This window comes from Lissotriton vulgaris, chromosome 10 (assembly GCF_964263255.1).
Source record: "Lissotriton vulgaris chromosome 10, aLisVul1.2, whole genome shotgun sequence".
NCBI classification, from domain to species: domain Eukaryota; kingdom Metazoa; phylum Chordata; class Amphibia; order Caudata; family Salamandridae; genus Lissotriton; species Lissotriton vulgaris.
This window is the reverse complement of record NC_141698.1, coordinates 509,720,626-509,738,108: the sequence shown is the minus strand read 5'-3', so window position 1 is coordinate 509,738,108 and position 17,483 is coordinate 509,720,626. Positions and strand designations below refer to the sequence as shown.

The following is a 17,483-nucleotide window of genomic DNA, read 5'->3' as shown; positions in this document are numbered from 1 at the left end:
AGCGGATTGGAATCCAGACAAAGCATCCTTGGCATTCAGTCGACTAGGATTCCAGACTCAGAAATTGGAAATTGGGGCCTGAGTTTGAAGTCTGAGTCATGAAACACACGAACTAGTAACTTTGGACTTATTTTACCCCAATTATGTAATGAAACAGATATTAATCACCACCAGGAACACATTTATAGAAATGTATCTTGCTCACAGTCAAAGAAAGATCTGTTGTACCTCCTCAATGAGCCTCTTACTTATTCATAGCATAAGAAAGCCAGTTGAGAACTTCGTCAGAATATGTGATTTTTCAGAAAATGTAGTCAAATTACACCTCAATGGCTAAGAGCATAGTTCAATAAAGCAAACATCCATAGAGAATTGCAACTTTCGGAGTAGTCGAGTTGCACGTAAAGTCTAGATACAAATCACTAAATCACACAAACTTATGAATGATACATATAAAACATATTCTAATATGGTTGTAATTTGGAATTCTGTACAAACCTAAATACAAAATCTTGAAAATGTATTTGAACCTTTTACTCTGCTCATCTCCTGGCTCTTCAACATTAGACTTTGGGGCCTGATTACGAGTTTGGCGGTGCCGGAGTAGGACGGCATGCCGCTGCCCCACTCCGCCCCACTAAACTCAACCACCGACGGGCCGCCAGATTTCAACTTACCTCGTAGTCTGGCAGGCAGTCCTTTAGCATTCCAATGGCGGTGCCTTTCAAAAAGGAATCTGCAATGAGAACCTCAAACCCTGTTCCTGCACGGCATGTACTGCGAGGTCCATTGCGGGCAGGAAAGGGGGGTGCATGCACACAGGGGTATACAACATGTGCCCCAGTGAATGCATCCCATTGGCTTAAGGCACCTACAGGGCACCCCTTGTTTCCTCACAGCCATCCTTTCCAATGCTGTCTCACCACCGTGGTTAGGGTCACAGTGAGGAGACTTGTAATGTGCTTGGCGGTGCTGCAGTGGCACCACCAAGCATATTGCGGCCTCAAGATTGCCATACCAGCACCAGGCATCGTGGATCCCTGCTGTCTGTGGAGAGGTCCTCTCACGGTCTGACCACTCTACTCATCATATGGTGATTTGGATTGGGAATGTTATTTCAGAAATGCATAATTATGCTATTCAGAAATATTGCATACATTTGCTTGAACAGAATAACTTATTAAAAAAATTGAGACATCAGCCAAACAACCAGGCTTTCTCCTTTTGCCACAGGAATCTTAAATAAGTTTTGTGAATGGAGAGGCGAAAGACCCTATTCCCTCAACCATCCTAAGGGACTTGCTAGATGAGCTTGGTAGACATGTAGGTCTTAAAAATTAAAGACGAATGATCTTTTCCTAGGGTCAGAGCCATTGCGAAGTGCAGATTACAGGACGATTTGTAACTACGCTGATCTGTGTAGAGGTGGGCAAACCAACAAATTCACAGGGAGAGCCGAGCCAGAGCCAAGTCAAAAGTGTGTCTGGGCTCTAAGAGCTTGTGCATAAGCTGTAACCTCAAAATAGTTGCCAAATAAATAATGCAACATATATCATATATGATAGTCTCTTTCAAATGAAGAAAAAAGGCATTTCTTTAACATGCAGAAGCATTTCACCGTAATACATCAGATTATTTTTGTACAGTGCACGTCCTGAAGTCACATGTCGGAAGGCACTCTCATATATCTCAGAGTAAAGAAAAAGAAGGCTTTATAAAAGGATCACCCTATTTTGTCAAGCAGGGAAGCCAGGATTGTTAACAGGTTTTCTGGTTTCACATTATGCAATTCACCCACTAGGCCCCTACCTCTTTCTCGTCTTTTTACCACCAAAGGTTTATGCTTTGTTTTAAATTCTTGGTGCATGATGTGTGATGATCTAGCTTGGGTGGAAGGCAGAAGCCACATTAAGGGTTGACTCATTTTGGGCTCCAGGGTCCAAGAGGACCTTGAGCTGAACCAGAGCCTTCAGCTAGTGCTTGACTTCAGCCTTAAGGTGGTCGCGTAAGTCTAGATCGGCAGAGTTTCAACTAGAAACTCCACCTGATGCAAACAGTTGAAGGCTCAATGTGCAATAAGGGGAAAATTATACATTAATCGGGAGATTTGTTACCAGAATTACTAATTCCCCAGAATTTCCCCATTTCTGGAGGCTGTGGCATAGCTAGGGGAGGTGAGGGGGGGGGGGGACAGTCCCGGATTGGCAACAGTTTTTGGGGCAGCAAACTCTCCTCCCCTCCGTCTTACCTTTGGCAGTCACAGGGTGGCAAGCGCAGGAATGGCCAGCAACCCCCATCCCCCACCCCCACTCTTACATGCAGCCACCGCGGGGCGGTAAGAGTAGGGACCGCCACGGGTGGCCAAAGTTCTAGCTGTGCCACTGTCTAGAGGGTCCCTCAGGGCCCCACTTGTAGTCCATGCTAATGCTGGCCCCACACCATTTTCTGACTAATAAAGTCAAATTGAGAAAGCACTTGAAAGAACCGATGAGCTAAATACATTCATCTTTCCATATTTCTGGTGTAGAAGATTACTTGTCTAGCTTAAATGGATTTTATTGGTTATAATGCTGCCAGGTGCACCAATTAACAGACTGATTAATTCACAGCTGCTACTTGCAAGCGGCCTGCTTATGAAGTACTCTGCCTTTTAGAGGACCCAATCTGCTGATTCTTATTTAGGAGGATGGCCAGTGTTAACAGGAAGAAAGTAGTCAGGCTCTAAATCCGATTAATTGATAATTGTGACAAAAGCAGGGAACAATGGAAGGGGTGTAGAATTGTACCCTCATTTCCTTGATAAGGAGTGCCTCTTTAGACTGCAGCCAATGTCTCCTTAGATGACACCTGTTTGTGCAGCCGTCACAATTACAAGTAGAGAAATAAGCATTGCATCCTCCAGTTTTCCTCCGTTTTAATTTTGACTATTGCAAAAACAAGATTTTCACAATTGTGAAACCTACGAAAAATGATCACAAGAAAAACTCTCTGTACATTCTGGAGCATGGAGATTTTGATGTGTAAAGCACCAACATTTGCACGTTTTATCCGATTTTTTCATGGAACAAACTCTGAACGAGTTTTATTTATTGCACCTTGTGAATTCCAAACCTCAGGATGTCGGATTTCACCCTTTGTGATAATAAGCACCGAATCCTCGGGGTCATTCACAGTAGAGGCCTAGACTTTAATTAGATGGACGTAAAGGTAATTAAAAAAAACTTTAGTCAGTACTTTGGCAGATATCCTGAAACATGTTGTTCACAAACCTGATAACCGCTAACGTATGGGCCTTTAAGAATGTATCCAAATTATTTCATATATTTTGATTATTAAGGATTTGCACACCTATTGTTATTTTCGGGAACCCCTTTCTAGGGTAACTCATCTTAATACTAAGCCTGCATGTTACCTCACTCTTGTAAGATCTGCCGTTCCAGTACTAGAGGCCAAATCTATTAGTTAGGCTTGCAATGAGAATGATAAAAACACACGAGTGAAAAATAATGGCTAAAGTATTTGCAGCACATAAACCGTCATAAAGTGAAAACACGCATAAGAAAAACCCCAAGCTAATTTAAAACATGGTTTAAATGTTAATAAATAATTAAATATCAGAACTGCAACAATCCAATTAGTAGAGAAGGCGATATTCAATTTTAAAGTATTTAAATTGAAAATATCGGCTAAAAGCAAAAAGTGCCGCTCGCCATCATCTGACAGTCAAATGTTAGGCTGAATTTGATGGAGCGCGTGTCAGATATAGGGACAAGGTTAGTCCCGCTGATGAGCTACCTTCAAAGTCTGGTGCGAAGAGTTCTGTTTGCATTGTGTAGTATTCTCCTCTTACTATATATCTCATGTTATTCTTCTCCCTAGCTGCTCAGCCTGTGTGTGTGTTCTAAATGGAACGTTTAGTGTGTGAGCTATGTGTGGAAGGTTTGAGTGACTGAGAGAGAGTGACAGTTGGATGGATGGGGCTGAGCAGCTAGCAGGCTGCTCCTGGTGGGGCTGTGATTTACTGTGATTTGTTATGAATTACCACCTGTTATCTTATTGCTGAATAAACCTACTTGGTTTACAACATACCAGCGTAGCGTGGTTACTACACATTGGAGGAGTTCGCTTGCAGCAGGGAGAGCTTTGTGGATAGATGGTATTGTAGCACGAAGAGCCAGCCAGGTATTGCTGACTGTCGTGGCCGGTGCGTCGTGTTGGCGGTCACCGGAGGCTATTGTTGCTGTAGCGTGGAGTGCAGATCTCATATTGCTGGTCATTAGTGGCAGTCACTGCAGTTCACAAAGCAGGTCTCACTAGAGCTTAGCGCTGGCAATTTTTGTTAGAGGCAGAGTCTCCGGGAGGATGGGCTCATTCTGGTTCACAAAGAGCCCAGTGCAGCAGGTCACTTGGGCAGTTGCAGGGAGGGCTCTGGAGCTTAATGTGCCCCTGTAGCTCACACAGGCTTGAGCTGAGCAGCAGTGAGCCCCGACCTCTCTGACAGTTCTCTAATAGCTTTAAGCGTCTTTCAATGAATTCCCTGTGCGATTCCAAGAAGGCAAATGTCTTGCCTGGGGCATCAGATGTGTGCTGATACTGATAAACACACCCTAGATAACCTGCTCAGCCTACATGTTCTGCAGAGATATCCCTCACCTTCTGCTCAACAATTGGGGCTGGTCTTCTGCATTGCACGAACGAGCAAACTTACTCAGATTTGTGACTTTGCACACAAGGAAAAACACAGCTCAGAACCATGCCTACTAAGATTGGTCTGCTGCTGCTGTCATCTCCTGTGCTAGCACTTTAATTAGGCTGCCTTGTATGACACACAGATTCCCACCATGGTACAGAGGTGAGTGTACGTTGTCTAGCATCGGAAAGTACTAAAAGTCTAGCCTTGCAATACAAAGTCCTATGCCTAGACACATTTCAGAAGAACACCATAAACTAGATGTGTGTACTTTACGACAGATGTGGCTTTTATAGAGGAATAATGCCTTCAAGACGTCCTTAGTGTTTGATGCAAAGCCCAGTGTGGCTGTCTTTGTAGATTGAACAATGCATCAATATCTATGGGTGTATGTGCTGATCTGCACAAGTAACTCCCGCTGATGCAATGCGACGTAAAGCATCACAAAGGACCTTTCCAGTGCATAATACTGTTTGTACTGGAAAGTAAATACAGATGTGTCACATTGCCTCACTTTGCATCACCAAAACCGAATAGGCCAATGTGATGAAGTAGCTTATCCATCATGTATAGCTTATGCAGGATTTGAGGAGCTGCTTGCATAACTTAATTTGTTTCACTCCCAAGATCGGACAACTAAGCACCTTGAAATTAAAACATGGCTTGGTGAAGTGTATCATTTTAAATGTCTCATAACTTTGAAACAAATTGAGATACTTGGGTCAGATTGGGCTGTTGGGGCCAAATCTATGTAAACTTGTATTACTAGAGTTTCTCGTGCCATACTTTTTAAGTTCAAATACATATTTTAGAGTAGATGTTAGGTTGTAGATCCTGGTCTGTCATCTTTATTTATGACGCATATCTTGTGCTGGGGATATTTGAAGCTGTCGGCATAATATCCTACAACAAATCCACTTAGCTAATCATATAGGTTAAGTGGAGAAGTGTGGCTCACTGGTTAGAGCAGGCAGACCCTGAAGCAGAGGTCAGACCCGGGACCAGGGTTCAATTCCCGACGCGGCAGGGTCTTGAGCTCATATGTCCATGGACTCGATAATTCTCGCTTCGGTGCCTGACCTAATCATGGGTTCACACTCTGCAACTCTGGGCATTAAGCTTGCTTAATCTCCACAACGGCCCCCCGCGGCGGGATGCCTGGCTTTCACCTTGGGGATGCCCTGTAGGGGCTATCTCACAGGGAAAAACCAGGACGGGTTCCCAAGGCAAGCGCGGAGATACCCCTTCGGGGGTCGATTCTGGCGCTATATAAGAAATATAATAATAATAATAATAATATATGTAACTGGGTAGTGGGGTTTTATTCCTTTACAAGTGGTTGCGGGAGACCATCCTTCATGTGAAAACTTTGAGGTTTTGAGTGCAGCTTTAGAGGCATAGAGATGGCACAGTTGTGATAAACAATCCATTATAACCAGCCACAGCCCATGCAGGTATGAGCGGTGGTTACGGGTGGGGAGGATTTCGATGGACGACAACGGTGGAAAATTAAATAAATAATTAACTTTCTCTCATCATCGTCTGTCAAAATCCCCCCATCTGGACCCACCTTCTCACCGCTCTTACCTGCACAGGCCGCAGCTGATTATAACATCATCGGCCTGAGGAAGCTTCAATCAAAAAATGATTATGGACACCACGCTACGTACATGAGTTGTGTAAACTTTGTGATATAATGTATATTCGATAATGTAACCCCAGGCTTCATGATCCTCTCATCCTTTCAATTTGTATTTGCGAATCATCAGTTTAATTATCATATCAATATCTTTCATTACTTCTGCAAGTGAAACTGCTTAATTCTAGCCCTGTAACCACTGTGCTTCAGCCTGATAATTACATAACTGTGTTAGCTTCAAGGAAATTACATTCTGCCTTCACATCACATTATATCCATCCTCTTTTGATCTATTTCACTATCCATGGTTTAACAATTGTTAAATAGGATTCCCTAATACATTTAGTTGCTAAAAGGAAGCACTGATGTCATAGGCTCAGAAGTGTTGTCACTGACTATTAAATCACAGCTAAAGACATGCCTTAAAATCCACAAACAAGAAATAATTGCAGTTGCTAGAAAATATCTCATAATAATAAAGAAGATAAAAAGGATGCTCAACTTCAAATAAAAAGAGAGAACAACTTATCTTGCAGGGTTGGCAGAGCCACAATCGAGTTATATAAAACATCCTCGGAATTAATTATCCTTTTATTCAAGTATCTGAAGTTTCAATGTAATGAAACGGCCTGATAGTTGTTCATGCACTTGCAAAATCCCTTTGTATGTGCTTTAGGGTTTGCGAAAATCTGCTCCATATGTCCAGGGGTTTTCAGTTAAATTTTGTTGGCATAGTAATCAAATACTCAAACCCTTGTATGCTGTTGACAACCAGAGAGGTTAAGGTAACCCCAATAGGGTACCATAGTAGGTATTAGGGCAGGAGGAGTATTTTATTTTTCGAAGCAAGAACCCTCATCCACCCAGATGGGTGGCATGCTTCATCATCGGGCTAGCTCCTCATTGGGCCGGAGCTGGAATGCCCAACCGGCCCCAAATTAGGGGCTGTTTGGTGGAGATATGTTTCTCAATGTGCCGGGCAATAGTGGAATGAACTTGGTAACCTTCAAAAGCTCTTTGCTAACTGAACCTGTAGATTGGTGGAAGTGAAATAAAAATTAACTAAGGTACCCCTCTATACCCACACAGAGAATCATCCAAGTATGTGCTCATTAGGTATCTGATTATATTTCTTTATTATCCCTGGCCCCGGGACCATGGAGCTGCGGTAGGTCATTGGCAGTATCCATGCTTAGTAGATGGTATGTCTGTGAGTGGCCTAGGTTCCCAGTAGTCTGAAGGGACCTGATTACAGTAAGAAATGGCTCAGGTTTTGGGTATGGTATTTTGTTCAACTTAAAAGAGGTATAATCAGATACCTAATGAGAAAATATTTGGGTGACTCTCCATGTGGATACTCTCCATGTGGGTACACTTTAAGGATTTGATCAAGGGCCCACTAGCTGTAGCTAGGTTTCTTCAGACCTGCTAACTTGCAATAGAAACATGTCGACCATTAAGGTGAATATTGGGGAACATTACTCCCTAGTATTTTCCAGCTTTATATTTAACCCTTAACAGGGACCTCCAGAATTAAAGTATTTATGGAGAGGTACCTTAGTTAATTTTAAATTCACCAATCTACAGTTTCAGTTAGCAAAGAGCTTCTGAAGGTTACCAGGTTAATTCCACTGCTGTTGGCACATTGAGAAAAAGATCTCCAGCAGAGAGCCTCTATATTGGGGCCCGTTGGATATTGTAGCACTGGACAAATGAAGAGCTAGCCCTATGAGGGATCTTGCTCCAAATAATAAAATGCTCCTCCTGTCCTATTAACTAGTATGGTACTCTATTGGGGTTAGTTAGCATCTTTGGTTAAGAACAGCACACTGGGTTTGAGTATTTCTGTAGTAGGGAGTATGTGTGCTGGTCCTTAATTACTCTCAGTTTCTCTATTTTTTTTAAATAATCAAATATCAATTAAGCACATTTGGTGCACATTCATGTAATAATTTTTGTGTGATATGTTTCATATTTCCTCATTATTATTCAATGGCAGTTGACCTCTAATTCAATAAAATTATATTGTATAGGACAAATAATAAGAGGTCGATTCTGATACCGTAAGGAAAGCATCCTGACCGAATCGGATCCGGAATGCTTTTTGTATGGCTCCGAGCGCTGCAGTCCGACTGAGCAAGTACGATGCATCCATATGCTGACGGACTCGGTTTGCTCGGACTCCCATTAAATTCTATGGGAGCCTGTATACTGAACGCCTACACAGGCTCCCATAGCAAAAGGGGGGGGGGGAGAAGTGTACACCCTGTGGCGGGCACCCCATGGTGCCCGCCACACTGTGCAGGCTTGGATCGGGGGGACCCATGGGCACCCCCTGTGACCGATTCGGAGGGCCCCGGGTGATGGGGGCCTGCTACATCCCCCTCAAAGTCCGATTCCGACAGCCGTTTTGTCTCGCTGAGACCGAGTCAATACCGGTGCCCGAATCGAGCATCATACTCGCTCATTCGGAATTCAGCTTTGGCTACGTACAAGTTATACGGACAGAATCGGGTTCGGAAATGATTCTGTTGATGCAGACGAGGTCCTCACATTGTACTTGGTCATTCAGAACTGTGTACGACTCAGTCGGAAACAAGGGCTACGAATCAGATCCGGGAAAGCCAAATCTGATTCGGATGAACGACATTGGAATCAGGTTTTGAGTATTAAAGTATCATTGTGAAATATGGAATCTATCTATCTATCTGTCTGTCTGTCTGTCCGTCTGTCCGTCTGTCCGTCTGTCCGTCTGTCTGTCTGTCTGTCTGTCTGCCTGTCTGTTTGTCTGTCTATCTGTTTATCTATCTATCTATCTATCTATCTATCTATCTATCTATCTATCTATCTATCTATCTATCTATCTATCTATCTATCTATCTATCTATCTATCTATCTATCTATCTATCTATCTATCTATCTATCTATCTATCTATCTATCTATCTATCTATCAATCTATCTGTCTATCTGTCTATCTATCTATCTGTCTATCTGTCTATCTATCTATCTATCTATCTATCTATCTATCTATCTATCTATCTATCTATCTATCTATCTATCTATCTATCTATCTATCTATCTATCTATCTATCTATCTATCACACACTGCCAGTCAACACGGTGTAGTTATAGTTGGGTCAGTGTTTCCATAGAAACTACTTATTTTTTGCTAATAACTGTGGCACTGTTTGATGAAGCTGTGTAAAAGTTTCCAGAAAAAAGTTTTACCCCCCTCTGTGCGGTCATTGAAAGTTTGCCCCAATCTATCAAGCAGGGGCCAAGAAAAAGGGGTAACATCTAAATGTTTATTTCCTATGTTAATTTCCATAGGAAACTTTGCTCTACGATACAGAAAAAATGGCTGAATGGAATTTCACAAGATTTGACAGAAAGTTAGATATATGCTTAGAAAGCACACTTTTATGACTTGGTGTAACTTGATTCTGCAGTTTTTTAGAAATTAGCATTGAAAAAGATGCTTAGGTTGTGGTTTTGCTTGAAGGGGTTACAAAGTTGGGTAGATCTGGATGGTTGGTCTCAGGAAAGTCCCATTTAACCATCATTAAAACATAGGGTTTTCTGATTGGCTGAGGGGAATTTCCTCCTGTCGACCATTTCAGTACCATGGGAATCACCATTGCAGAACTCAGGGTCTCAGTCCCCATGTCCTGAAAAAGATTTTCTTAAAATGCATATGGGCCAGGGTAGAAACACCCCACCAAGCACTTAGGAGCGGGATCAGAGGGACACACCCCACCTCTGAGTTTAACATTATATATTTTTTTACAGGCTGCCTGTACCACTGAACTTTCAGTGTGGCTCTCCAATGAGGTACTGCAGTATTCCAGTGAGAGCCACAGTACCATCTTCATCCCCATGGTATGATGGCAGCATGCAAACTTCAGGGAAGGTTGCTCAATACTGTGTAACTATGGGGCGTAAGCATGTCAAGTTACACTGAATATCACAGTACTAAAAAATAGTAATTAAAAAATGTTGCAGGTTCACGCTTGAGGGGGTCGGTGCATGGCCTGGTCACAGGCCAGAACCTGCAGCCGACCCCCTCTGCACATGCCAAAGGCTGTGGCAGCTGGGGGTTTGATGCCAGCATGCTTTGGACACTGGACTTGTCCCAGAACGATCATGTGGAAGCCAGAAAGTAGGGGAGATCCAAAAGTTACATTTGCCTGTTTGTTTTTTTAAAGAATTTACTCATTTTCATTTAAAAACTTTTTAACAGAACAGGTACTACAGGAATAGATCAATACTTATCAGTGAGCACAGAAATGTACTAATATCAAGAGTTGTGAGTGTAAGCTGCATGTACTGCACATACAAGATGAATTAAAAATACCAATCTGAGCATTACATACAAATCAAGTGTAGACCAGCAACAGAGGGCACAACAAGTGCTATACCTGGACGAGCCATTGTGCAGAGCTACAATATTTCTTAAAATATGCAGTCCATAGTTTTAGACATATATTACCATAAGTAGTACAATTATCCTGTTGTCATCCTACAGAGTGCTTTCAGCTCGGTTCTATTATTTAGGTAGTGTCTGAGTGGGCCCCAGATGTCCTATGGTCATGCCTGTGGCATCTGCTGACCTGCATAGACCTCTGGGAACTTGCCGCTCAACATGGCATCCTTTAGCCGGTGTTTTACTTTTGAGGGTTGGGCTTTCATTGAAGAGCGCAATATTCTGTGCTTCAGGAAAAGTACCAGAATGCTGCCAATCATTTTTTTAATTTCAGGAGGGGTTTGATGTATCCGAACAGCAATAATAGGCTGGAGCATTCTACATGGGCGTCTGTCACCTTGTCTGTAAGATGTGAGACCAATAAGCACTTACAGGAGGGCATTCCAGTGCCAAATGATGAAAGCCAGCAGGATCTTGTAAGCACCTGAGGCAGTGTAAGACTCTAGTAGGCTAAATTCTGTGCAGGGAATTTGTGAAGCAGTAGAGTCTGTTCAAGAATTTAAAATGGAGTAACTTATGTCACCTTGGCTGCAATAGTATTTCCAGTATTTCTCTTAGATACAGCTCTCATTGCTGTGAGACTTTATTATTGGCGACCATTGTAAGAGAGATCTCATCCCTGTGATTCAATGGCCTCAATTATATGGATAAGTGAATATAATTCTACTGGTTTGTCTAAAATGAGAGCCATTTCAAACACCACTGCATGCCATATTTTAAGAAGGGCAAATATCTCCAGTGTGGAAGTATCTCTATGTTCCTGGAATTGTGCCAGTGATAAAAGCATACCTCCCCAAACAGCTGGCCATTTTTGTGTGTGATCCCCGATTTCCAGACGTTTTATTACTCCTGTATTGAATGTCCTATAAAGCACTGGATTGTTGAGAAGTTTAAGGTCCAGGGAGAAGGGTTGTTCAGACGAGCAGGATTGCTCATAGTTCATATTGACCAATTTGTACAATGGACAGTTTGTATGATGCGTGCAGACTTAGCCAGTCTGGTTGTGATGGTAGACAGATCACCTGCGTCAATCAAATCCCTGTCAATCAAGAGATGTGACATGTGGCACTATAAATCAAGCCAATAGACAGGATAATGGAACTGTTGAGCATGGAAGTATTTTTCTAGGTCTAGGATCACACATCCCTCTCCTTCATATGGTAATGTGAGACCAGTTTAATCTTTAGCAGCTGTCTGCAAAATCTGCATTCTTCAGTCATCTTTAGCAGGCTTCAGGATTGACATATGCAATTTTAACTTCTTTGCTCGTCAATACATAAAAAACATCCCAACAGAATTACACAAAACTTGCCATGTAAGTACAATGTTCCCCAAGGAAGTACCTTTTCATGTTTTATTATAAATCAGTTCAGTAGGTTTTGAGAAATTAGTGTTTAAAATGTATTCTGTTCTTGCCATGAAGTGGTTAATTTGTAGAAATGTTTGGCCAATTAATTTGTGGAGCCACTGTGGATGTGCAAATCCGCTGATTTTCGAATCCATAAAAAAAATTAAAGGAACACCATTGGACGAGGGACTCTTTCTCCCATGTTGCATCATGGAGTTGCATATCTGGCTTCAGTGTCACAGATCCGATGTCCTCTGATTGGCTGATATTCACAGGAAAATGTATGTTGTAGCCAACATTACCCAAAGAGGTGCACAAGTACTGTGTGGTTAAAAATGATGAAAAGAAGAAGGGCATAAGGTGGGAAGGTGAACCTTCCCTTCCACCATACCACTGTGATGGCCACAAAGTGCCCTATCAAAATAATCTAAACATTAAAAATGAAAAATTATTTTATCACAGGATTCCCATGAACATTGCATTTGGTGTATGAGTTCTGGTTTACATGACTCTAGCGTGAGTTATGGATTATGTTCCTAACCATAGTTTGTTAATGTCAGTGGTTTTTCGGATTTAGTTCATAACAATAACTGCACTTGTGTGTTTTTTAAGTAAATTTCTATTTGTTTAAATATATATTAAAGCTATCCATAAGTTCACTTTAAATTTAGTTTTTTCAGTGAAAATATAAATATATTCTTGCTTAGTTATTTTAACAAATTTAACACTGGCTGTTACATGCTCAACTTATGTGACTAGTGTGATGTAGAAGTCTTTATTTCAAGATATTGTTTCTACATTCTGGTTGTTTCATCTTCCTTGTTGCTTGTGGAAAGGTGCATGGTGTGGAAGTACAAAAATGTGCTTCTGCATCTCTTGCCAAATTAAGCTGCAGAAATAATGACTGCAATTAGGAACAATTAATGTAGGTAGAAATAATTTATGGTGGCATATTTAACTTGTCACAGTGTTGCTCAACAGTGTATTTCATCTCTCATCCTTATTGTCAGAATCCCAGCCTCTGACAATAAGGGTGATGTCATTGCATCTAAAACATTGATTGAAGAGATTTGGGTATACGAAATTACCTATTCCAGGTGTTTTTTTTCGTTAACTTTTTACTAATTGAGATGTTTTTAATACATAATCATGACGTTTAAAGCAGCTTAGAGACTAATTTGAGACAAGTCTTTATATCCAAGTCGACATGACATCATTCAACATTCGATTCCAAGTGCTGTACATAACAGGTTTTCATAATAATCAAGTTGACATCTTTAATAAGGATAAAAGGATTTGTTTGCCCAGTCAGGATTGATTTCTGGACCAACAAGACAAACACAGATGTGAGCAACAAGTTCCCAACTCTATGTATCATTTGACTTCTAAATCATGTGCATGTTGGCATGTCCTTTATTCAGCATAATACAATGTGCATCATTGCATAATATTAATCCTTTGGGAATTTTCCCATCAGCAGGTGACAGATGCAGGCTGAGACGGGGTGTCTCATAATACACACTGGATTTAGGCCTTCGGCACACGACCCCGCTCTTTTAGGGCAAGGCTACAGCTCTAAGAACTCATCAAACACTCTCTGGGAGTAGTGAGAACACTACTCTTTGAAACAATTCTGGTGATCGCCACAGACTTTTTTTTCCAGTTATAGAATTGCGGTCACAGTGCATGGCAAACATCAATCCAATACATCTATCAAATCGTCCCTGACAGCAGTAAACCTAGAAGTGATAACACAGTGTAACCCCTGATGGAGCAATCCAGTGTCAAAACAGACCAGCCCAACCCTCCACCCTCCGCCCGCAACCCCCAGCTCAACTGATCCGATCCCTGTCTGCAACATTGTCTAACTGTAGCAGAGCAACAAGGCTGAATTGAACATATATGTCTGACAGGGAAAACACGGTTAAAAGAGTAAACAACCATCCCATTAGCCCACTCCCTCAGGTACCAACCCATCATCCACCTGAGATATAGAAGTTTGCATGGTGGACGCAAAGTATGATCTCAGCGGTCCCCATATATCCTGCGGCCGTGATGCAGTTGGCAAGAGACTAACGTATGTTTCAGTGTTAGTGTTGCAGTATGCGAGACGTCCCAGCTAGTCCTGAAGTGTAGGAGAGGATTTCTGGCCCCAGTGAATAGCCACCTCCCTTTTAGCCAAAAGCAGCCCCAGTGACGCAAACCTCCTGACTTTCTTAGGAATTTGTACAGTGTATCCCATCAGGGCAATCTCGGGAACAGGGACCAAAGGCAGCCCAACTATCTTCCCAAGGGTCGCGTGAACCTCTGACCAAAAGGGCTGCAGCCGTGGACAGGACCACGCCATGCACAGTACATTTCAAACAGGTATGTGGCCGTTCAGCATCAATTCTATGTGCCAAGGCTGGAGTAAAGTAAGTGCGGCGAAGAAATTTAAAATATAGCAGCTTATGGCGACTATTAAATGAAATATCTTTGGTGGCCTCACAGCACTTAACCCATTGTTCATCAGTGATGGTTCACCTCGTGTCTGCCTCCCAGGCTTGTCAGAGGCCTGAGTCATTTGCCGGCAGCATCCCGGCGCATGCCCTGTACATTTTGGAAATAAGGCGTGTGCCGTCATGGGACTCCACTACCAGAGTGAGTGGAGGGAAGGAGTCCGGCTCCGCAGGGTACGAGGGGAAGGTAGCGCACAGCTCAGATTTCAAGCGGGTCAGCAGGAATCAAGTCATGAAGGAGCAATTAGTGAACCGTGCATCCTTGTCTATTGAAAAAACATGCCCCCTCTGGAAAAAATTGCCCACTTTTGTGATATCTAGTGTGGTCAATGTGTTCTGCACCAGCCTTTCCCCGGTGTTCGGGCATTGGGTAGGGGCAGGGCGGAGGAGTATAGCATTGTGGCAACGGTGCGCTTCTTCAACTTATCCCACGTCCAGGCCGTCGAGGATATTGTCTGTATGTCATGTTTGTCATGAGGGAACCCCCCCAGGGAGAACTTTGCGCAGCTCATTAAGCAGCGTTAGGTCTGTTTCCAGTCGCAGGAAGGGAACTCGCGCATCCAGTTGGAACCAGGCGAACGCGTAGTGGCATTGAGCTACTAAATATTAGAGCTGGAAATCAGGCACATTGAACCCACCCTTGTCATACGGCAGTGTCATGATCGTCCAGCGAACTCGCGGTCGCCTCCCGATCCCATACCAAACGAGTCATAAGCGTCTGCAAGGTACGAAAGAATCCATCAGAAAAGGGGATTGGGATGTTATTAAAGAGGTATAAAAATTTGGGGAGCACCACCATTTTTAATATAGCTACCCGGCCGGCTAAGGACAGCGGCAATCGCAGCCAACGTTCAACTTGCTCCATCGCCACAGACTTTGAGTGAGACTAAAGCACCTTCACAACTCTGGGTGCAAACCCAGCTTCAAATAATGGAGTCAAGATGCAGTAGTGGAAATCAAGTCAGCACACATAAAATGTAGGAGACACTTAATTCTTGGATTAACTGAAACAGTTATTCTGCAGGTAACTGATAATTAGCATGAACAGTGACAACTCAGTAAGTGACATTGCAGAACGTGACATCACAGGAACTGGCACCATATGGTGTTGATAAAAATACCATAACAAATATAAAATAATTATTATAACGTCAAATTAAATACAAAGACCCAAACCTTTCTGAACTGCATATATCTTGTCTACAATGTTGCTGAATTGATACAATTACTTATAAATAATTTTCCCAAAGCAACATCAGTACTGTAAGCTACAGCTGACTTTTTATAGTATGCGATAAAAATCTACAACAGAATTTCTAATGTGATGACACACTGGTAATGTCTAAGTGCAATTGTGTTACAAACATTTGTAAGCCCTATACGTCGATCATTGGCAAGCTAGTGCTATGGCTGTATTTTTTACATTTCGTATTGCAAGCATATGCTCAAATATTTTACAAAAGTAAACACGCCACCTTCTAAATATGACAGCCAAACATTTGCAATGAAATTGTAAACTCAAAAATTAACAATCACATACAACTATCATAGTTCAATAGGGATACTTCCTACCAGGAAGCTTTACATGAACAGGGATTAACCCCTTTTTAGTTTTAATAAACGCCACAGGAAACTATGATTCTCACTCGTGAAAAGAAAAAGGTAGTTTTGACTTTGAATTAGTGTAAAAAACGTAAAACACGGCAGACATCTTCAAAGGAGATTGAATAACACGATTACTCTATTCAGTAATGTTCAGTTCGCTTACATTTGCATGGGGCTAGTTACAAGCCCCTTGCGCCGCCGGTACGTCACTTTTCCCATGTTAAAAGTGATGCAGCGTCGGCGCAAAGGGCTTGTAAATTAGCCTGCCTGTACTCAGGGCCTCTAATCGAGCTATGGGTCGAAACCAAGGCTACTTGGAAAATATTCCAATTCTACAATTTGAAAGGGAGATTCGGTGGCATATCCTGGTGGGAATCAGTAGTACCGATTAACATATGCACCTCCGTGAGTTCAAGAATGGATAATACACGAGTGATTTTTAAAAGATTTTATTTTGATAAGAAATCACACTATATTGTACAATGCTTCCTCACGTAAGTCATTTCTATCTTCCATTGTTGGAACTGTGACAAATTGTATAAACCTTTTACACACTCATGTCAGCTTGCTTATCTCTAGTGGTCTCACACAACTAAATACCAAAGTATATTTGCTTTAAAGATAGAAGCTGCTTGCCATTAATTCTGTAAAGGGATTTACACCAGTAATGTGTAAATGCATGTAATTTGCTATCACATAATCATGTGAAAATACAATGAAAATTACGTCCATTTAAGCGAAAAGCAAATCCATCATTTGTTGCCAGATTTTAGTGCGAAATCCATTCTAATTAAGCAAAACACATTTTGTGCCAAAAAAAACTGTGCGAAAAATCAAAAGCAACATGAAGAACAGGCGCATGTGTTCTGCTTATTTTTCATGTGCCCATTGCAACTTTTAAAAGAAATAATGTGTAATTACGTGAAGTGGCATAATGATGCCTTTTTTTGGAATTTTGCATAAGTGTAACACGAAAATATCAGAATTCCACTGGCAAAATTTCAATTACCTCCAGGTCTAGACTTTACTGCTTAAAGTTATTTATTTATTTATTAATTTAAGGTTTTATATAGCGCTGGCTAGACCCATAGGTATCAGAGCGCTTTACAGTGTAACAAGCAAGGCAATAATCATTGGTTCAAGGTTACATACAATATTAAAATAAGGGAAGTGAAAGTCAGCAGAGGAACACACAATAATATATACAAAGAAACAATAG

General features: G+C 41.8%; 1 protein-coding gene across 1 annotated transcript in view; it reads right to left on the bottom strand.

Annotated features, from left to right (window-relative positions):
• GRIN2A (glutamate ionotropic receptor NMDA type subunit 2A) overlaps window positions 1–17,483 on the bottom strand; it is a 1,504,071-nt gene that overhangs the window by 866,937 nt on the left and 619,651 nt on the right. The window lies entirely within an intron of this gene.